Genomic DNA, 22,569 nt, shown 5'->3' with positions numbered 1-22,569 from the left:
ATTGTGCAGAGGGCTGTTGTCTGGGATGGTGATCTGTAAGTTTTTTCCCTTTTAAATAAATAACCATTTTATTAATCATAATTCCAAACTGGTGTTTGTGACTTATGTCTTCGCCTTCATCTAGCCCGGCTAGCTCAGTTGGTAGAGCATGAGACTCTGAATCCCAGGGTCGTGGGTTCGAGCTCCACATTGGGTGCCAGATGAAGGGTTCTCTCTGTCCCTGCCTAATTCTGGTATATGATTCAACCCTTTTTGCTGGATCTTGTAGCCTATTCCAAGCATTTAAAGCTGCTTGGTGACATAGACACAGTACTTCATCATCATAAAGAGCTTGGACCTGTGGATCAGCATATTCTCCTGCACCAAGAATTTGATCTTGGGAAACCTCCACACCTTTTGCTCTTCCTTGCTGTTCCATATGTTTGGATTCTTCTCTGAAATATATTCCAAACATCAAGGTAGGTCCATTATCTAAAACTGCAGACACTAACTGATGGAAATCATGGGGGGTAGCTCTAGCATTAGAAGCCCAAGTCCTTATCATTTCCTTTACATATGCAGAGTGCAAGCCAAAATTAACAATAGCTTGCTTAATTTCTTTCAGATCATTCATTGCTATTGGCATCCATCTAGCTTCTTTGACTCCCTTTGAGCCTTTAGAAGTTGACGCTTTGTCAGAATTAAGTATAGGGTATGTCGCTAAAACCCTGGGTAAGCCAGTTCTAATAGCTGGTGGTGGCATTGTATCCTGTCCTTGTGCCTTCTAATCTGTTCACCAGCTCCAATAATTTCTTCAATCATTTCAAGTCTTTTTATTATTATCTCTCTTAAATCCTGAATCTCCTGACCTGCATGTGTTTCTAGTCATTTCACTGAGGTATCATTTTTTTGGTCCCCATTCTGCACCTGTGATTCCAAAGCTTTTGAATCCTGAATCTCCTGACCTGCATGAGTTTCTAGTAAAGATTGTATGGTTCTTTGGAGTGCCATATTCTTCCTAAATGATAGAATATGCAAAAGAATACTGAAACCTAGTAACCAGTAAATTAAGTTATCCCCATAGTCATATAAACCTTGCATGATATAACCCATTGTATTGGTAACCAAAACAGTAAAATTCGTGTTGGAAACAAAAACTGCCATATTGCCTATTATCCAGCAGGTGGCGCTGTTGCCAAGTTGCTACGAAAACGGGGTCCTGATTCAGTGTCCGCCTAGTATTTGTTAAAAACTGGGAAATGCAAGTTGCTCAACAAAGTAAATATAATTAAATCAATTCCGTACACAGAACCATAAACCCAGAATCCAGGGGTAGAGAAGAGTAACCTGGAAGCTGTGTATGCCTCCACGTGACAGAGTCGCCCCGAGGGGTTGCAGCTTTCAGCAACCGGCAACCGCATGCTCTGGTTCCCGCCACTCAAGTGCCGCGCTTGCAAGGGGGATTTAAAAACGACTCAAAAGAGCAAACCATGTGGGCAGAGACTACATGGGCCTGTGGAGTTTAAATCCACGTGGGGAGGCAAACGATAGGCTGTGTGGGGACTTGAAGTCAATCTGAGGTGTCTAAAGGGAAAATATAAAGAACTGCTGCAAGAAAAGCCACTGCGTGATGATTTATGTTAAACTGCTGGCTCCACGTACAAGGCACGGGCCGCAAGGCACAGGCCGTGGCCGAACTGGCAGCAGGCAGCCGAGCGAGGGAAGGAGGGGTCCTAAAACCAAACGTTGGGCGCCAGATGAAGGCGAAGGCATAAGTCACAAACACCAGTTTGGAATTATGATTAATAAAATGGTTATTTATTTAAAAGGAAAAAAACTTACAGATCACCATCCCAGACAACAGCCCTCTGCACAATCAGGAAGGGAGTCTAGTCGCCGAGAGCGAGGAGGGAAGTAGCCGCTTTTTTAAAGGGAGAGAGACCACGCCCCAATGGGCTGGTAACTCAGCGGCTATTGGCTGGAGGAGCGGAAGGATCTCCCGCAACACTTGTTATCCAGGGATTATAACTGCATCCTAAAGAGGCATCTGCCGAGGTTTCCAGAAATGATTAGCACTGAAATTGGGCTGCAAAACACTCTTGAAGACTTTGAGTGTGAAATGTTTAGATGCCCACAGGTGGGGTTTTAAATTTAGAGGCTTATATCAGTTTTCTTATAGGAATCATGTTTAAAGATTATTACCAAATATTACCCATCCACAGACTCAATGCCTCTGTGCCATAAGACCCACAAGGAATGCCCACATCAGCCTACCCCTCCCTTTCTTGCTGCTGCTGGGCCCCTACCTGCTGCTGCTGGGGTTTATGGCACTCACACTAATGTCCCCAACAAGGACTCTGCTCTGAGATGTGTGCTGTCACGAGATCATGATGGGGTTGGTCAGCTTCTTCACACTTTTCTTACAGTGGGGAGTTATGGTTCATGCTGGATGCATTACATGCTATGGCATGGTAAGGCATAGCTTTTGATGCCTGTAAGAAGGAGTAGGCTCTAAGAAGAGGACAGTGTAGGCAGTAGGGACATGGAAGAATCAGTTCATGTTTATGGATGATTGATGTTAGGTATCATGAACTATTCACGTACTTTTAACGTAACCGTGTGTATGAGAGAGAGAGCATTTTAGGTTTGTGATCCTGGTGTGTGCTGTGGTGTTGATGTGGTGTCTCTGGGAAATACATTTTCAGCATCACTACAGTCTTACTGGGATATTCTGTCCTTGACTGAAATGTCATTTCATTACACGGGAGTGTTTCTGAAGAAGACATCTTGATTATTACCCCAGCATCTTAGCCATTCTCTCCTGGCATTCTACTTATGCAGTCGGAGATTTAGCTACTGTATTTGTTATTTTTGCATCTGGTGAAAAGTCTCAACGTGAACAACTCAAGGAAGAAAAGACCAATTTTAGTTCATTTCTTGCTTTTATTAGTGTTGAAGACTATTCCATTGTCTAGATTATTTTATTCATCTATTAGAGGATATATAGTTCATCTCAGTTTTTACAAATGTACAGCTGTTATAAACACATATGCCTTTGTTTTGAATGAGGTTAAATTCTTTGTGTCAATGCTGAAGAGCACGGCTGACTGCTGGACTATAAGGGAAGGGTACATCAGCTCTGAGAATGGTCTGCAGATTGCCTTCCAAAGTGGTCATGCCATTCGCCTCCCACCAGCGCAGAGAAACAGTTGGGCTGCTCCACAGAGTCTCCAGTTCTTAATATTGTCTGTGTTCTGAATTATGCCGTTCTAAAAGGTGGATTAACTATTCTTGAGCTGGTATTTGTTGGGTTTTATTTCTACTGACTAAAGTAATGTGTGCTAAATTATTCTCAAACTGACTTTTGCAGCATGCTTTTTAATCTATGTTTGCACACGAAAAAGTGAAATATACAGGAAACATGAAGAGTAAGTAGTTTGTTGAATAGTTATGAGGAAACTCAGGATGTGCATCTAACAATCAGTGCCTTGTCTTGCTTTGAAGTTGTATGGAGTGGACTGAGCTTCCAAGCAGAACGGCTGGTTTGTCTGGTTTTCTTTTTAGCTTAATAGCCACAGAGAACATGAAGATAGTTTATTTCTCTCTGGATCGACCAAATGAGACCTCCCCATTGCTGATAAAGCAGCACTTTGTGCCTCTGTGCTGTGAATACTTCTTACCGTGTCTCCGGTGACTTGTTTCTTTAAAAACTACTGATTTTTTTCATGCATTATGTTTTGATCAGATTATTTTCTTTCTTCCAACTCTTCCCAGTTCCTACCCACCTCTCTACCTACCCAAATTCATCTTTTCTCTCTTTACAAACACACACACACACACACACACACACACACACACCAAATAAGAAAACAAACAAGCAAGAAACCCAGTAAGACCAAACAAGCAACAGCAAACACCGTGGGATCTGTTTTTTGTTGACCAGCTTCTACTGGGTATGGGGCTTGCTCTGCGGTGAGTTGATGTTCCCACTGACAGTCCACTAAAGAAAACAGATTTCCCCTTTCTCAGCAACTATCAGTGGCAATAACTTCCTGGTTAGGGGTAGGACTTGATGTTCACTTCCCCTTTTGGTGCTGCCATTTTGCCTGGTTTGAACTTGTGCTGGTCTTGTGTGTATGGTTGCTGTCTCTTGAGTTTATAAGCATGAGTCCTAATGTGTCTGGGAGACACTGGTGCCTTAGTTGACTCCTTTGTTTGCACTTGTATTCCTAGTACAGAGATGCTGGGAGAAACATACTTTCAATACCAACAAAAGGCTTCAGCTTGGTTTCTAGCTGGACAACACTAATTCAGGTCCAAAAGAGAAGCTAGATGTCTCTCTACTGAAAAACCCCACTTTTTGCTGGTAAAACCTGGTATTTCCAGCAATTCAGGGTCTGCCAGTGTGGCAGATGGATAGTAGTGCCCATGAGACTGAGATGCTGAAACAGGGCTGAGGTTATAACAACTTGAGAATCTGGGTCTTTGAATGTGGTGACAACTTTGTATACAGACTGTATATGAATCATTAGGAGAATGAGCTACAGTAGATTGAACACAAGCTCCCCAAAGATGCCCACAGCCACGCACAGCAGCCACAGTTCCACTCAGACACTAAGGATAAGAGCAAGATTTTTTAAGATTTGTGATAGACATGGTCATCTTTTAATTTTAAGTTTTTAATTATTTTTTGTGTCTTTCACATCATGCATCTCAATCTCTTCCATCTCCCTGTTCTTTGTATCTGCCCTCTGCCCTTGCACCCATAATAGTGGCTGACTTCCCGGCACCACAAGGTGCTGGGTGGGCCTGTGTTTTCTCCCTGGCACTGAAGTGCCCTGGGTATGTGATAGGGTCATATTTGGTGAGTGCTTTGTGTTTGTGTTTAGAATAATGTTCTGAGAGTTTGTTCTCTGTCAGTGTATAACGTATTTTATTCTTTTTCTGCTATTAAACAGTGCTACATGTTATGAAAATGTCCGAAAGTGTTAATTTGTTCTCCACGGTGTAGACATTACAATATTTTCTGGCTTAAGCTGTTTTAAATAAAAGCTGCCATGACTCATTCAGGTCCTCATCCTGTGTGGGTGGATATTTACGGTTCAGAAAACCGAAGCACATAGAAGCAGGGTTTCCACTTTACTTTGATTCCTTGTTGGAATTGTGTACGAAGATGATGAACCCTTGAGACTAAATTAATATAACCTTATAAAATATAATTGGTGTTTTTGCAAATATTCTTGAAGTACCTGCAAAGCTCTCATTCACATGGCTCAGATGAGCTACATCAGCCTGGATTGAAGTGTGATGCATGAAGGAACACATTTTCTGATTTCTAGGTACATCAGATGGCTGTCAGGAGCCGTGTCCCCCCAAAATTTACAGGAAGCACCGCCGTGAGGAGTTTTTGCAGAGGGCTTCACTTCTCAGTTGTATTGAGAATAGTCTTATTGACCAAGCCTATCCCACACCCAAATTAACTGTTAATAGAGAGCCTCTGTTAAGGGAACCTGCCTCACATTCCAGACTATCTAGACAACTAGGTGTGTCACCTTGTGACTTCCCGACCAAGGAATCATGACCTGACCCATCGTAACCTCTTGGTTTACGTAACGGGCGTGGACCACGTGGCAAGATCCCATGCCCCAGCCCCCAAGCTCCCCATTCAGGGGCTATATAAGCTGTAACCATGACCCTAATAAACGGAGGCTTTGACAAATAAGCTTAGCCTCCTTCCCCTTATCAGCCTATGCCTTTCAGGTGGTGCCTCTCCGTGACCCTGGAATAACTGGCCAGCCAGGCGGGTTACAAACCCTAGACAGAGTAACCCGTCGAGGCGGCTACAGATGGCAACTTGTTTGTCTAAGGTGTTTCTAGGCAGAAGTCCTTGGCATTTGTTTTAGTAGACCATTATACTTTGCTATAATTTACTGCAAGCTCTAATCCCTTAAGCATCCTCCTTTGGATCTTGGCCAACCACTAAATTGCTTAGCAAACATTTCCTTACAGGAAGTGTGAGCAAAACAATTGAGACATAACAGATTCCTGGCTGATGAGGCCAATTAATGAAGCTGTGACTTTATGTGAGTAGAATTCAGACCCCTGTAGCTCAGCCCATGAGGACCAGCGAGTCCTAAGATGCTAATTGAGCCCATGGGAGCAGAGGCTGACGTTCAGTGTCACAGCACTGAATGACAGGCTCCTTCTAAGTACATGGCCCCTGGGAGGAGAATTTTAAAGACAAACTTCATAGAAAGAATTGGTGTGCAATAAAAGCAGAAATCTTAGTTCTGATCACACCAGTTGAGCCTGGTGTTCAAACTTAACTACCTGAGAATTAGTTTCAGGAGAGAGGAAAGTGGGGATGCTGTTAAATTTGCCCTCCCAGATAAATCCAGTGGAAACAGTATGCTTTAGAACCTGCACCAAAGACAGAAAATGGGAAGACTGCAGAGCCTTAGCCAGGATTTTGCAGGAGTTTCGAGGTTGGAGGCATCCTTTCCAGGTGTCTCCTGGGCTGAGCCTCTTTTGGGCATCTCACTCAGTTACAGGGACATCCTGAAGCATTTTGAGGTCATCAATTCCTGTATTAATAATCTTCCCTCTAAGATGGAATGTTTCCACCCTGGAGAGAACTGATACACAGCACAAATGTATACATCAATGAAGTTTGGTTTTTGAGGAGAAAGAAGTAGGGTGATTATCTTTGCTGTAGGGTCACTACAATTTTTTTTAAAATAAACTAAATGGTTTAAATCTTAGAAGAAAATTGCCATAAGTTATGAGAAATCTTGGGGGCTGGGCACAGGGATGTCTGGTGTATCTGGAAGGAGTCAGAGTGAGGGGTGACTATGGTCAAATGCATTGTACATTTCCAAACAATTAAAAATATATTTTAAAAAGAAGCTTATGGGAAACCAGTTGCTCTAATCCTCATGGTTTTCAGTAAGTTTCATCAACTTTATATCAAAACCTCATCAACTCCCAAGTTCCACCTCACCCTCACCACCCTAGGTCTGACAGTTTCAAAGGGAGGGTTATTGACTGCACTCTTGCCTACAGCTGTGGCCACCAAGGGCAGTAAAGCCTACAGAGTACTTGACATGGCTGTTAGCCTGTCCCACTTGGGATTCTTGGATGGACAATGAATGCTAGGGATGCGGATGAGATGACCTCTCTTGCTCATGTACATGAGATCTAGAAAGGGGAAGGGGACACGTGCTCACTGGGCTGGGTCCCAGTGCTCATGCCTGCTGGTGAGCTGAGTTCAGTACGGGAGCAGCAATCTCTACTGAGTCACATGTCATACTCTTCTTGGGATCCACATTTGGTGTAGTGATCCACTTAAACATTTTATGGTTTACAACCCATGGCAGAAGCATCTGATTCTGTACAGGATTTCTTCTGAGCATCTTAAAACACACATGTGTTCCCACCAAGACCTGATAGGCTGCAGTTTCTACAGGGTAGAGACCTGGGGTCTGTGCTTCTTAAGACCCACTGGTGACTTTGTGCTTCCCAAACCCAAACTGGGCAAGAGAGGCTCTAAGGATGTTTGTCAGCATTCAGGGGGAGCAGAAAGCTACACTGTCCTGGAAACTGATGGCAGAGCATGAAGGATGCTGTGGCTTTCACTGAGTCATAGGGTATGAGAGAAGAGAGTAGAATAACACCCATAACCAACCAGGAGGCCACTGCTGACTTAGCAGTGAGAGGAGGGGTAAAAGACCCAACACTGCTGAGTGAGGGGAATGGCTGAACTAAGGTGAGACTGCAGATGGGTAGCACTGCAGTGCCACCTGCTGATATGTACCCAGATAGCACACAAAGAGCCCCGCAGTAGCAAGCTATCTACTGGGTCTTAGTTCTCAGGGTATACCAGTTGACGAAGACTGAATACACCAGGTATAACTGTGCTACTGCTCTGTGGTGTTTCCAATGAATGAGTTGGAATGTCCTTAAGAAAAAACGTTGTAATAAACACAATATTTTCCACAGGCACTCCTAAGTACGTCTCAGTGTGGCAGAACGGGTCTGAATAAACACATGCTGTGTGATTGATTACTAAGTGGCAATCGAAGGAAGATATCAAATGTGGAAAGATCAAACATCCTCTACTGGTACATGACTTCTAGAAAAAAAAATCCACCGTGACTCAAATCCAAGCTTTGCTTTCTATTAGCTGTAGGACTTTGGGCAGGTCACCTGATGTCTCTGGGCCTTGAGCTTCTCATTTGTTTTATAAGGATAGAATGAAGTCACTGCTGTGCTCTACAGCCACCGTAGGAAGCAAATGTGTGCAATATGCATGAAGTTCTGGGTACAGTAGAAACTTCACGAGTGTCGGTCAACCAAGTGCTGGGGTAGTGAGAAGAGCCATGTCAGTGTGATCAGAAGTGGAGACTTTAAATCGTAAGATCACAATTGGTGTTTATTAGCCATCCCATCTTCATGTCTGTGACTGGGATGCAGTATCCTGACCAAGAGTGACTCAGGGAGGAAAGGGCTCATGCAGCCCTTTACTGCTGCAGGTTACAGTTCATTATCGTGGGGACGTCAAATCAGGGGCTTCAAATACCACACCCACACTCAAGAACAGAGAGAACACACACACAGATCCCTGGTCACTTGCTCTGCTCGGCTCAACTCGATTTATGAGCCCTTAAAATGATCAGGACCCTCTGCCTAGGGAATGGTGCCACCCACAATGGGTTGGGTCAACGGACAATCAAGTCTCTCTCTTTCCAGGTACTTCTAGTCGTGTTGGGCTGACAGTTAAAATTATTCAAAAAACTAGTATATTAAGATAATATAATATATAATAATAATAATAATATTTGAAAGAAAAAATGGCAGATAAAATATCAGAGGCAGAAATGCAGAAGTTTGTCAGGGAGTTTAAGGCTGGATGGAGAAGGAAAATCTCTCATGGAAGAGAAGCAGTGTTTTTATTGGTGTGCTGGGCACTTATTCAGATCCTGTGCTGTTTGTATGCATTTGAGTTCCTGACACACGTTGCTGTGTGGTTAAGTCAAAGCACTCCTCAGAACTTACATCTGCAGACTGTTCAGCTCCTGGAGAGATGGCGGAGGCTGACCTTTGAGGCCTGAGTGTTGCTGACTTAAGAGAAGTTTATCAAGAGAGTACAAAGATGATACAACCCCAGGTATTCACAGCTTTTTAAACAGGATTTGGAAGCATTGTCAAGTGGAATGGTGACATCAGACAACATTCTTGGTGGGCACTAAAGGAACAGCTGGCTGGCTTTGTGTTAATGATGCAAACATTTCATTGAGAAGTTTTGAGTCATTAATATTTCGGCACAGATGTGTGGGTTCACGCGGGTCCAAGAAATGAAGACTCAGAGACACATGGAGACACGTGCGGCTGCAGGGGGCTCAGTCTAGATGAACTGCAGTGCCTTCTTTGATTTCCAGCATCTTTGTTTTTTCTTGTATTTATACGTTAGCTAGTAGATTTCCACATCCCAAAACAAACTGAAAGAAGCTCCTAATAATACAACGCCAGGTGCAAATACCTGATTACAAGGCACCAAGGTTCTCTGGGTCTCCTCTAACCAAGTTTTGCATGGGCTTTGTGTTCACAGAGGGCAACAAAAGGTATCTGTAACACAAAGGATGGATTAGGGGCTGTGTGAAAATTCCAGAGCCAGGCCAGGTGTAACCCAGCGGGGCTTCATGGCTAGTGGAGGCTGCTTGCTCTTCCTCTAGTGCCAGGTCAACGGGACATTATACCACAGATACCCCCCATTTTTCTATACAAAACTTATTTTTTTTGAAGTTTTGTAGCCTCATAGTATATATAACCTTTTTCTATCTATCTGACTCACATTCTTACATAAGTAGGCCAAAGCATATTTTAAAACATGTAAGGCTATTATTGACAGAACATGAACAGCACCTGCTACAGTAAGAATTCTATTAAAATGATTCAAAAGGTTGAATGAATTTATGGTATCTATAAGACTTTCCATAAAATTCATTCCTGTCATATCAGGTAAAAGTCCCCTTGATTTCTTTCTGTAAATCAAATGAGAAGAATTAGGGTGACCCATCAAATGCATCTTAACTATATCCCAATCATGCTTGCTTTCATTAAATCTTAAGGATGTGATACAATAGAAAGAAACATTCCAATCACATTTTTTTTGGGGGGGGGGTGTTCAAGACAGGGTTTCGCTGTAGCTTTGGAGCCTGTCCTGGAACTAGATCTTGTAGACCAGGCTGGCCTCGAACTCACAGAGATCCGCCTGCCTCTGCCTCCCGAGAGGTGGGATTAAAGGCGTGTGCCACCACTGCCCGGCTCCAACCACATTTTAATTTCATCTACTCCTTAAGATTTCTAGCTGATCCCCTAACAATATAACAGCTTGCCTCAGCTCAGTTAATTCATTCATTATCTCATTATCAATTTTTTATTTTGTTCAGTCCATAGTTCTGATGAATGTTTATACCACCAGTCTCTAAAAAATTCAGCAGTTTGGATTTCTTCATGAAGCGGCACTCCAGCTATTGTTGCTGTAGCCGTCAATGCAATGACCCCCAAAACAATTGCGACAACCAGGCCAACCATTGTATGTGTTCTTTTGAATACTCTCTCAGCGAGCTTCTGCACAGTCTCATCACAGGAGAGTCTGGCCATGGCCTTGGCAACATCACAGGTATCCAGATTGCAGGTCTTGCTCTAAGAATATGTAAACTTTCAAAGGTCACATTTAAAATCATACTAAAGTTAACACAGGTGTGAATGAATGGCCCAGTGTTCACAAGCGATGCTGTAATTTTTAGGGTGCCGTTGTATAGGTCTTTTCAGTAGTAAGATAATGGTACACATGCCAGAAAAGGATGGCTCTGACTGAGTCTAAGAGACAAAGTATATTTATCTTGCTGAATGTTTAACTTTCCTTCCCACGCCTTAAGAGGGGTGGAAGGCACTTGCCATATTCCACAAGTCAGTTTGAAATATATTGCCAAATTGCGGGAGAGAACTTGCCATTCCAACTTTGTGCCATTGGATAGGTTCATTAACGAAGTGTTAATGTTTGCAGTACCATTCCGGTTATACTGTTTCCATTTTAGCTCTGAGTCATCTTAGCTTTGAGTGGAGCCAAAAGGGCTCCAATCTATGACGTCTCCTCAGGAGATATTAACCCTCGAGGCTTCTCACTCTTGCAGGGTTACCATTACACCCAATCAGATACTTTGTTGCTAACCCACATCTCACAGAAGGATAGATGTATGGAACTAGTAGCGTTAATCTCTTACCCTCTAAAGCCAGATGCATATAAAACTTGTTACGATAATCCTGGGCAGTATTGACTATGGATAGCCGTACTGAGAAGTTACTTTTAGGCACTGAGTTCCATTTCCCATGCAAACAGGAATTTCTTTTACTCCCGCAGTGTAATTATCAATCACTCACCCTCCACAATTGGCTGAGATGGACCTCTGTTGTCATGTGGACCAGGTAGCCATGAAGATTCATTCACCATCTCCCCAAATAACTGCTACTGTTAATTGGAGAATTGGGAATAAACACCCGGTATGCATAGTTTGTCCCTGTTAAGTGTGTAATTACCACAAATAAGTGTATCAAGGAACAGATCTGCAGCATTCGGGTTTCTGAGTCTTTCCCCTCCCTTGTCAAGCAGACTCTTATTAAGCTGTCCCCAGGTGGGAGGATTCGCCTTTTGTTTCTCACAGGCACCTCAGCAGCTGCAGCATCAGAGAGATTCCTCTTGGCTGTGCTGGATTCTCAGCAGTTTTGATGGGATCCACAATCTTTTATTTCCTGTGGAAACATAAGCATAACTGATATGGGAGAGTAGTCACACCGTGGGAGGGGTGGCCCGGCCATCCCCGCCTCCGACCTGTCAGGGAGCAGTTCTCCACCTTTGGCTCCACCCACCCGCCGAGCCACTGCTCCGCCTAAATTTAACAATTTCCTTGGTTTTACACAGGCTGACCTAATTCAGCAGTTTTTTCTACAATCCAATTTTTTTCTACAACCCAATGTCTTTAGCAGCTGCTGTCCCTGTTTCATTGGCATTTAACAGATTTTAAAATTTGAAGTTAGTAAAGCATTATCTACTGGGGTCCTCATATCGCCCTTCTGTTGAACAAGCAACTCCCTTAGGGTGTGATTAGATGTTTTCTAATCTGTACTTTTTTTGTGACTGAATTTCTGTTTACTTACTTTAAATCCTAAATAGTTAAGAGAGTCTCTTTTTTGTATTTTTTTTTTCAGGACAAATCTGTAGTCCCCCAAAGGGTAAATTTTTGTATTACATTAAACATTTTTTCCAAGGTGTTTGTATCAGAAACAGCCAATAAAATATCACCGTTATAGTGATAAATAATAGACGGAGGAAATTGTTTACATACTACTTCCCGTGGTTAATTTACAAACTATTGACATAAAGTTGGACTGTATAACAATGTTTTAAGGAAGCACTTTTATTGATATCTCTTTACAGGCTAGGCATTATCATAAAAAGGCTCTGACAAGGTAAATTCTTCTCTATCCTGTTTATGTAAAGGAATCCCAAGCTGTAAAGATCCCATAGCCTGAATTATCTTGTTGATGCCTCTTAGATCAGTTAACATTCTCCATTTTTCAGATCACTGGGGGTTCCAAGGACCAGGGGCTTCCTCCCTGTGCGGGGTCTCTAACTGCTCTTTCACACGTTCCTCAAGTGCCTGCGATTTTTCTTTAGATAAGAGGCATGGTTTTACCCACACAGACTTCAACATCCTTTTTTGTCCTTTAGTTTCTATACACTTAATCCACCTCACATTTACCTCCACCGGACATAAGGTTTCTGTCAAGTTGGGAGCCTAGGCCCCAGCACCTGGCATCTATCCCAGCCCCCAGGCCTGGTCTGGACTCCAAATCCCAGCAGGCCAGGGTACTTAAGTGATCTCCCGAAAGAGGGACACGTGGTCTCCCTTTCTTCCTCCCCCGGGTCTTGTTCCCAAAGCTTCCTGGTTCCCCGTGGGGGGGGGGGGGGCGTCGGGGCCACCCAAGAGCGCAGAACTCCCATTAAAACTGGATATTTCTTAATTTGGCTTGTTTTGTTTTGGCTTGATTGGGAATTTTGCGTCGGCAGGGAGATCGTGTTAGGAAATATTCCTAACAGTTTCGATGTCTAAAAGCTGAGTGGAGACCTCTTGCAAAAGCCAGTTGTGATTTTAGGATTTTGAAAAATTACAGATACATCAGCTTTAGCATCTAGTAGGCCTTAATGTCTTAGTCTTTGCAATTTTAGCTTTGGCCTCTCATCATTAATAACAGTTTGACAAAACACCTTTTTCCCAGTGTTTTTAAAACCTTTCATTTTATAATTGGAGCTGTTTTACCTTTAAGATAACAATAATTAAGCAACTCTATCACCCACTTCTCCCTGTATAGTCCGTTGTGCATAAGCCATCCATGAAAGCATTAACACAATCTCTATAGGATTTCAAGAGGTAACTGTAGGCAATACTCATGGAGCATTTTTACAAAAACTTTAAGAGGATCTTTTTTTACAGATCCTAAGTGACGTGTTAACGCAATTCGGCAGTTATTAACAGTGTAGATTAAACAACTCACCCGTATTTCATTTAATGGAGAAACGATTCCAGGAGCTTCTTATCAGTAAAAGAAGACTTGTACGAGCCTTTAACTTACTAACCGTATTATCTAATGACCTAACAACCCAATCTGCTTCAGGTGTTACATTTTTATAGAATTTAACCAAGAATTTTTTGAAAGCAAGTTGAGCAGAGCCAAATTTTCAGTAATGATAACCAGATAAGATCATACCCAATATTATAGTTTAAATCAAAACTTTTGCTCTTAGTTCATTTACTATGAAAATTAAACAGTCATCTAAACATTAATTAGACAATCAAGAGAACATTCTCTATACAATGAATGATTGATATCTTTGGAAATTAAAACAGCATTGACTTAGTACTTAATCCCCTGACCTCAATTGTTCTTACTAGAGAAGCAGGGCTTGTTTTAAATCCTTTCTCCCACGGAGGGGCTATTGATAATGAGTTTTTCCCACTATTAAGCAAACATAAACATTTCCCATGAAGGGACATTTAATATTGAATTATTCCCACTCTGAGGGAAAAACAATAACAACAAAATTTTAACCAAAGTTAAGCAAACAACAGAATTCTAAGCTCTGGGCTTGCTGAGCTCCGCTCACCTGCTGTTATTTAGATGCCTTACTCTGTGCTGATCTCTGAAAGAGCTGGCAGGCAGCCTGCAGCCACAGAGAGGGAGCTCTGATTTTTAACTATTCTCAGTTTTTTATATCAGAAAGAGCCCTTTTTCTTCCTGTTTATCTACTGGGAATAGGCTTTTTTTCTTTTATGGGCCTTTTAATTTCTAGACCTTGATTCAGTATTTTATCCCTTTTCACCAGGAAAATTTCTTTTCCGTGATTAATCATTTCTCCTTTTTCCTTTGAGAAATTTCCTTTCCTTTCTTCTTCTCTATAGGGAAGATTTCCCTTTTCCATACTGAGAAGTTTCCTTTTTCCTTTTATAACCTTTGTCTCGGGAGCTCTTGTTTTTTTATCTTTAAAAATTGTGCAGTTATTATTGCTCTTTCTTTTGACCAGCATTTTAGCAATTTTACATTTTGTTGCTCCTGACATGGGGAGTTTAAATTTCCCAGGCCCTGCTGATTCTGGAGTCCTCTTCCTACCTGAGTCTTCCTTCCAGTTCTCAGTGTGGCAATTTCTCTGATCTTCAAGCCATGCTTTGGGCACCAGAATGCCCTGAATATTTTGGTGTGGATGTGTGGGTTCACACGGGTCTGAGAAATGAAGGCTCAGAGACACATGAGAATGAATTTAGCCTGTGCGGCTGCAGGGGGCTCAATCTCGGTGAACTGCGGTGCCTTGCCTTCACCTCCCAGCATCTTTACTTTTTCCTGTATTTATACTTTAGCCAGTAGATTTCCATATCTCAAAACAAACTGATAGAAGCTCCTAATAATACAATGCCAAGTGCAAATACCTGATTCATGAGGTACCAAGGTTTTCCGGGTTTCCTCTAAACCAGGTTTTGCATAGGCTTTGTGTTCATGGGAAACTCTGTCAAGACTCACATAGGGCAGTGGGTGGTGGTGGCACATGCCTTTAACCCCAGCACTCTGGAGGCAGAGTGAGTTCGAGGTCAACCTGGTCTACAAGAGTTAGTACCGGGACAGGCTCCAAAGCTACAGAAAAACCTTGTCTTAAAAGCCACACACACACACACACATGCACACACACATACACACACAAACACACACACACACACACACACAAAGATTCACATAGGAAAACAAAAGGTAACATAAAGGAAGGCCTAGGGGCTGTATGAAAGTCCGGGGCCAGGTATAACCCAGCAGGGTTTCATGGCTAGCAGAAGTAGTTTGCGACCCCTTTGGCACCAGGTCAGTAGGGACATTATGTCACAGTATAATATCCTGTACCGCTGCCATCTCTGCATGTTTACAACTGTGAAATATTCCAAGACGAGGTGGTGTACACCTGTAAGCCCAGCACATGGGGGGCTGAGGCAGGAGATGCCAAGTTCAAGGTCAGCATGGACTATGGATAAAGACCATTAAAAAAACAAACAAACAAACAAACAAACAAACAAAAAAACAGGGCTAAGGAGATGACTCAGTGGGTAAATTGCTTGGCACACAGGCATGAGGACCTGAGTTTGGATCTCCCAAGCCCCCCAAAAGTTAGGTATGTTAGCATGCTTCCATAATTTTCTTCTTCTTCTTCTTCTTTTTTTTTTTTTTTTTTTTTTTGGTTTTTCGAGACAGGGTTTCTCTGTGGTTTTGGAGCCTGTCCTGGAACTAGCTCTTGTAGACCAGGCTGGTCTCGAACTCACAGAGGTCCGCCTGCCTCTGCCTCCCAAGTGCTGGGATTAAAGGCGTGCGCCACCACCGCCTGGCACTTCCATAATTTTCTACAGTGAGATCAGAGCTGCTGGAAGCAAAGACCTGTATTTTGATTTGCATTTTGTTTATAGCCATCTTCATGCAAGCTTTATTTGTTAGATCATAAACAAAATGTGCATGAAGATCGGAGTGCAAAGCTAGTCACACTAGTCACATACAAGCCATGCAGTGGTGTCACATACCTTTAATCCCAGCAGTCACACTAGTAAGCCACAGACACCAGGCAGTGGTGGTGCATGCCTTTAACACCAGCACTAGAGAGGAATATAAGGTGGGATAAAAAAGGAACGCCCCCCCCCCTCTTTTCAGTCTGAAGAATTCTAGAGGTAAGACCTCTCCAGTGACTTGGCTGCTTTGCTTCTCTGATCTCTTGGCTTGAACCCCAATATCTGTCTCTGGATCTGTTATTAGTTGTTCTGCAGTGATGGGGGTGCAGTGGCAGGTTTTCTCAACAGAGACAGATCCAGATGTCAGGCGATTATTATAGCTCAGTCATCTTTCCTCAGAAAGGGCTTCACATCATTGTCTGTTATTGGTTCCCCGAAATGTCATTTCACAGACAAACATGTAACATTTATCCGTGGCAATCACTCATTCCCTCATTTTCTACTAAGCATGCATTTATCCATGACACATGTTAGGAATGTCAGTATATTAACCAGTTGTGTCGCTACAATGATATGCGCTTCCTGTGGAGCTGAGAAGAGCCTTAGGAGATTCAAATGTAAAGTCAGGTGATCTCATTTGCTTGGTCTTCTGGCAAAGGTTGTATGTTGCATGTACTGTGACACAAAGGGAAGGGGGTGACAACCAGGGTTCCACGTTTCCTTTTAAGAACATCATAGTGACCATGGGCTTTCCTTACAGCACCTGCTGGTACCAGTCCTGGGGACCTGGGCTGCTACTGATGTCGCATTTAACCAGGGGCTGAGGGTACACCACACACAGTCACCAAAACAGGCACTTGCTACAGGAGAGTACACAGAGTGTCCCAGCTAATCTTAGACTAGTTCATGAAAGAAAGCAGGAATATACTTCTTCATATTCAAAAATAAAACATAGCTGGTGGATAGTCATTCATGTTTTTATATATAAGAGGAATCTACAGCCTGTATTTTTAGGGTAAGCATTCACAGAACATCTGACTCACCCATTCACAGAGTAAAACAGAATGCGACAATGTGTATGTGCCGTGGGCAGGGAGGGAAACAGTCTGGGAGATTAGTAAATTAAAATTTAAGTGCTGGGGAGATGACTTGGTTAGTAAAATGTTTGTTTTGCAAGCATGAAGACCTGAGTGTGACCTCCCACCCCCAGAAGTCTCTCTCTCTCTCTCTCTCTCTCTCTCTCTCTCTCTCTCACACACACACACACACACACACAAACACACACACACAAATGCCAGGTGTGGTGACATGCTTGTATTCCTAGCTCTGGGAAGGCAGAAATTGGATTCCTAGGGTTCACTGTTTCTCAAGCCTAGCTTAATCAGTGAGGCTTTGGGTTAGTGGGTAAGTGAGAGAGCCTGTCTCAAAGGATAACACAATCACCAAGAGGACATAAAAAAAATTGTCCTCTGGCCTTCACGAGTGCACGCACGCACACATACAAACATATATATCCATGTTTTATATTTATATATATATACATATATACTAAGTGTATATGTATCTATATATAGATCATTAAGTGTAATTTTAATGTAGTTTCTCACCCTGCAGTGCCATCTGGTGGCAGAAGTAAAGTACTACATTCGAACCTACACCTATTTATGCTTGTCTGTGGTAGCTTCATAATTTATCAAGATAACTTGAAGAGTTTTGAATGTAAAATGGGCAACAATTAATAATTCTCTACAGCGCCAAGCGTGGATGAATCCTGTCAGGAACAAATGCACTCTGGAGGAAAAAGCGGCCATTACACTGAATCAGTGAACACACACCTCATCTCAGATGTTGAAAATGGCTTGACTCAGGTTTACATCACTAATTGTCGTGTGTGGATTGTGGTATTAGCAGGAAAACTGAACAGCAGCAAATTACAGGTCATCAAGGACTACCTAACGGTGTCTCAAATGAACAGATAAGTAGCAAATAGTTTTAGGGTAAATAGGTCCCACACAATGTGTGGAATGTATTTGTACTAAAATTTTGCTGCTTATTTGAAATTGAGATATTCCTACAGGGTTTGTTTTTATTTGCCCCAAGTGTAGAATCTTAGGTTAGAGAGGTCCAGCAACTTACTAAAGACTAGAGCATTTTTAAAGACAGTTCTAAGGTTTGAAACCATCTCTTGCTTAAAATGATGGAGTGTATCTCACCTGCCTGGTCTCAGAATGATAGTGTGTAGGGTCTTACCTGCCTTGTAGTCTCAGGAGTCGGGGGCACTGTGGAGTGGGAGAGAAGGCTACAGTGGCACACAGTGCTCAGAGACTTGAGGATGGTGACTTTGGTTTCTTGGGGAGGCACTCCTGTGCTCATGTGCCAAGACAGTGTCACGGAGGCACCCTGCAGTCCAAGTGGGGACAGCTTCTCTGACAGAGGTGGACAGACAGTAGGCTGGGCTCTGGGTATAAGTGCTGGGTTTGAGCAAGAGCCATCCACTTCTAGAATGTTCATCTTAGGGACTTTGTGGCATCAGACCTCTTTTCTGACACCCACCTTCCCATATAAGGGAATCTGAAATCCACTTCTGAAGCAGTGTCTTATCCTTGTGGCTACAACAGCAGCCAGTCTGAGGGACACCCAACTAAGGTGGAACAGACGGAGTTCAGACTCCAGGAATTTAAAAACTGAGATCTAAGGTGTTGGTCACAGGTGGAAAAGAAATCCTGGGATTTGGAATAATCTTGCCAGCAGGGAGGTGGGAAGGAGAGATGAGGAGAAGGAAGAGGGCATGAGGAGAAGAGGAGAGAGAAGCAGGAGTCTGAGGAAGGGGTGTGTGACAGAACATTAAGGATTCGCAAGGAAATGCAGAGGCCCCAAGGCTCCAGCAACATATGAATCCCAGGGCTCCAATCTCTGTGTTCTAGAACCTTCTGTCCATCACTGAATCTAGTTTTGGGGGCTCCTGAAACCTCTGGATGACCTGTAGCCTCATAGACCCAAATCCCCGTAGAGTGCAGGCTCAGCAGCCCCACATCCCCACAATCCTACAGCTCCATAGCATACATGACTCCATAGCCCTATAACCCCATAGCCCCACAGCCCCACAGCCCCACAGCCCCACAGCCCTATAGCCTTTCAGCATCCACAGCCTGAGTGAACCTGTAACCCTATATCAGTCAGTTCTATTGTTATGAAGAGAGACCATGACCAACTCATGAAAAAAAGCATTTACTAAGGACTGGCCTACAGTTTCAGAGGCTTAGCCCATTTTCATCATGGTGGGGAACATGGCAGTGTACAAGCAGGTGCTTGAGAGGAAGCTGAGAGCTACAACCCGATCCTTAGGCAGCGAGACTGAGCCTGTCATGAGCTTTCTGAAACCTCAAGGCAAAGCCCTGATTGCATAGTAACTCCAATAAGACTACATTTTTGTGGGGAACATCATGTTGGGGTGATATGTCTCCATTGCATGTAAGTAATCCCTAGCACGTGCTATATAAGTCATGTAAATGTTCTCCAAAGGCAAACCCACCCTCCCTGAGGCTGCAGGTTCCCTGCTGCCTCCCCAGGTCTTTCCTTTTCTGTCATCAGTTGTCTTTTAACCCCCAGAAGTACTTGTAGCTTCCTGCCTTACATGCACCAGCTGTCTTAGGTATCTCTGCGACACGCAGGCTGGTGTCTTAGAGCTCTGTTTGATGAGGTCTGTCTCCACCTAGTGGCCAGCTAGTGTAAGAGAAGAAATTCATCCAGAATAGAGGTGGTCCGTAGCATTTTTCTGGGGACTGTGGAAGAAGCAGCATCACTCACAGGAACACCAGGAGGCTCAGAAGATCTTGAGATACGTGGGATTTGAAGCAGGGTTGGAAGAACCTGAAGCTCATATTTGCAGGCCGACAAGCAAGCGACTGTGAACACGCCTACCAAGTGACAGAGAACTGTTTACCTCACGAGTTCTTTCCATGACTGTGGGAGACTTCCCATCTACTTTTCCACTTGTGCCTGATTCTATACCTTAGCTATTATGAGTAATGCCATAATAGATATGGGGTGCAGCCAAAAATTAGTTTTTATCATTAATTATGCTTTATGTATGTGTATCTCTGTGTGGGTATGCACACTGTGTGAAGGAGCTCATGGAAGCCAGAAGAGGGGGCCAAATCTCTGGGAACTGGAATAACAGGTGTCTGTGAGCCACTGATGTGGGTGTTGGGAACTGAACTAAAGTCCTCTGCAAGAACAGTGAAGATTTCCTTATGTCTGAATTGCACATGGCTGAGGCTAATCCTGAGTCACAGGTGACATTTGCACATGAAACATGGGCTCTGCCTGACGTCTTCAGACATTACTCTTCTCTGCTCCACACAGCTTTTGTTCTCGTGATATGCCGTAATTTTATTTTATTTTATTTATTTTTTGTTTTTTCGAGACAGGGTTTCTCTGTAGCTTTGGTGCCTGTCCCGGAACTAGCTCTTGTAGACCAGGCTGGCCTCGAACTCACAGAGATCTGCCTGCCTCTGCCTCCCGAGTGCTGGGATTAAAGGCGTGCGCCACCATCGCCTGGCTACGCCATAATTTTAAACAGAGATGAGGAGTCACTGCCTTGGGATCCAGAGCACTGGGTTCTACTTCTGCATGTGAAACCCCAAACTGTTAATCCCTTGCCCCTGTAAACATGCCAATGTGTTTAAATCTGCTTGAAGGGATTAATAAAACCAGCTACTATAGTATGAAATGGTAACAGTTCCTAACCCCTGTCAGTGTTAAAGACTTCAGGTGCCACTAGCCCTACTTTAAGGGAGCCAAAATAGTTTCTCTTGTTCTGTGTGGGATCAAAATGGCTTGTTTTTCTAACATCACAGGAGCCTCGCAGTAGGGTTTCAACATTTGAGAGCAGTAGGACCACTTTCTCCCCTGATGTGGCTAAGATAAAGAGGCAGCTTCAAGTGGAAGGATGAATCTAGGTGTTATGCCCGTCCACAGATCTGGAAGTGAACAGGTCTCCTCCTCAGCGGGACCCTAGGACCTGACTAGACAGAGGGTCACTGTTTTCCCAAGTGGACCACAAGTCACCCTCTGGAACACAGACATACAATCTCAGTCTCAGTCACACATCTATGTAAAGTGTGAAGGAGAGCCACAGCCACCCCGTTCATGACTTCACAGATCTCACTGTAGGCAAGAACACAGTGGAACCACTCCATCGATGGAAGAAGAGGTCATTTGGGGGAAACTGAAAGATGCTATGGCTACCCTTTGGAGGCAGAGAGAACAGAAAAGGGTATGAGAACTTTCTGGTTCTAAAGCAGCAGCCTGGATGAGAGGGAGTCTGTAAGACAGGGAAGCAATGGAGGAGGTCTGTGGACCAGAAGATCCCAGAAGCTCATGTGGGGGCTTTGATATGTTATAGGTTCGGGCTAACGGAGAACTATGTGCCCCATTGCCAGACATAAGGAAAGTAGTGCTCTCGCTGACAGCCAAACCCGCTTCACAGGTTTTTGAGGACTGTTGAGCATAAGCTTTTATTTGTCTGCTAACAATCTTTCTGTTTACCTGGTGAGACTGAAGCCTGAGCTGACAGCAGCCAGCTTATCAGTATTGGAAGTTAGGGGCACTTTGGACCTAACATATTCCACTTTGAATAAGGCTGAAGTTGGCAACTGTGTTTTGAAAGGGAAATCAAGTTAATGAATAATAAGAGAATACCAGTCATGCGGGGAACAACAGAAGACTCAAGTGGATAGAAGGCGGGTTTGTAATGTGAATGACCTCATCCTCAGTCCTCCAACTGCTCATGCAATGCTAGGGAAGGGATGGCTGTGATGGTGCGAGGAAGTGAGGGTAATATGTGATTCCTCTTCATGGCTGCCATACCTCCTGCATCTACTGGATGTCTGTCAGCTTCATCTTGTGCTGCTAGCCTTGGGGAACCAGCAGCTGCTTCATTGAAAGCTGATGACATGAGAGCCCTTCCCCTCAAGGGAGGTATTTATTTCCAGGCAGTCATATGGTGTGAGTACCTTCAAGATGGATGCTTCACAGAACAGGAACCTTGTTGGTTAAAATTGGCAGGACCTAGAGTCACCTGTGTGACAAACCCTTGGGCATATCTGTGAGAAACTTCCTAGATTTGGTTTCAAATGTGGGTGACAGCATGGGTTGGGATACCATGTGAAGGAGAAGATGAGCTGAGCATCAGAATCCATCTCTTTCTGCTTCCTAAGGTGACCGCTACCTCACACTCTTGCCGCTGTAACTTCCTATGGTAGGCGGTGTTCAATTGAAATCCTGGTTAATGGGAACAACTGCCACTGATGTAATAAGCCAGCCAAACCGAATAAATAAGCAGAATAAATGGAATACCCGTTTATTTTGAGCATAGCATTCCTGGGTGGCCCTGGAGGAAGTTGAGGAGACCACAAGGGGAAACCACGAGATGGGGGCTTTTAATACCCTCGGAGGTGAAGCCACCAATGGCGGACTTTTTCAGGGGCAGAGCAAT

At 43.5% G+C, this 22,569-nt stretch overlaps 1 protein-coding gene and 1 non-coding gene across 2 annotated transcripts in view; both read left to right on the top strand.

Moving 5' to 3' along the window:
- The window catches only part of Igsf5 (immunoglobulin superfamily member 5), a 135,772-nt gene that overhangs the window by 61,464 nt on the left and 51,739 nt on the right, over positions 1 to 22,569 (top strand). The gene's annotated exons all lie outside the window — the stretch shown is intronic.
- Trnaq-cug (transfer RNA glutamine (anticodon CUG)) lies at positions 124 to 196 on the top strand. Its single transcript has one exon. It is a non-coding gene; the product is annotated as a tRNA-Gln (tRNA).

The sequence above is a fragment of the Chionomys nivalis genome, chromosome 3, assembly GCF_950005125.1.
Source record: "Chionomys nivalis chromosome 3, mChiNiv1.1, whole genome shotgun sequence".
Lineage (NCBI taxonomy): Eukaryota > Metazoa > Chordata > Mammalia > Rodentia > Cricetidae > Chionomys > Chionomys nivalis.
The sequence above is the reverse complement of the archived record's forward strand: the minus strand, read 5'-3'. Positions and strand labels throughout refer to the sequence as shown.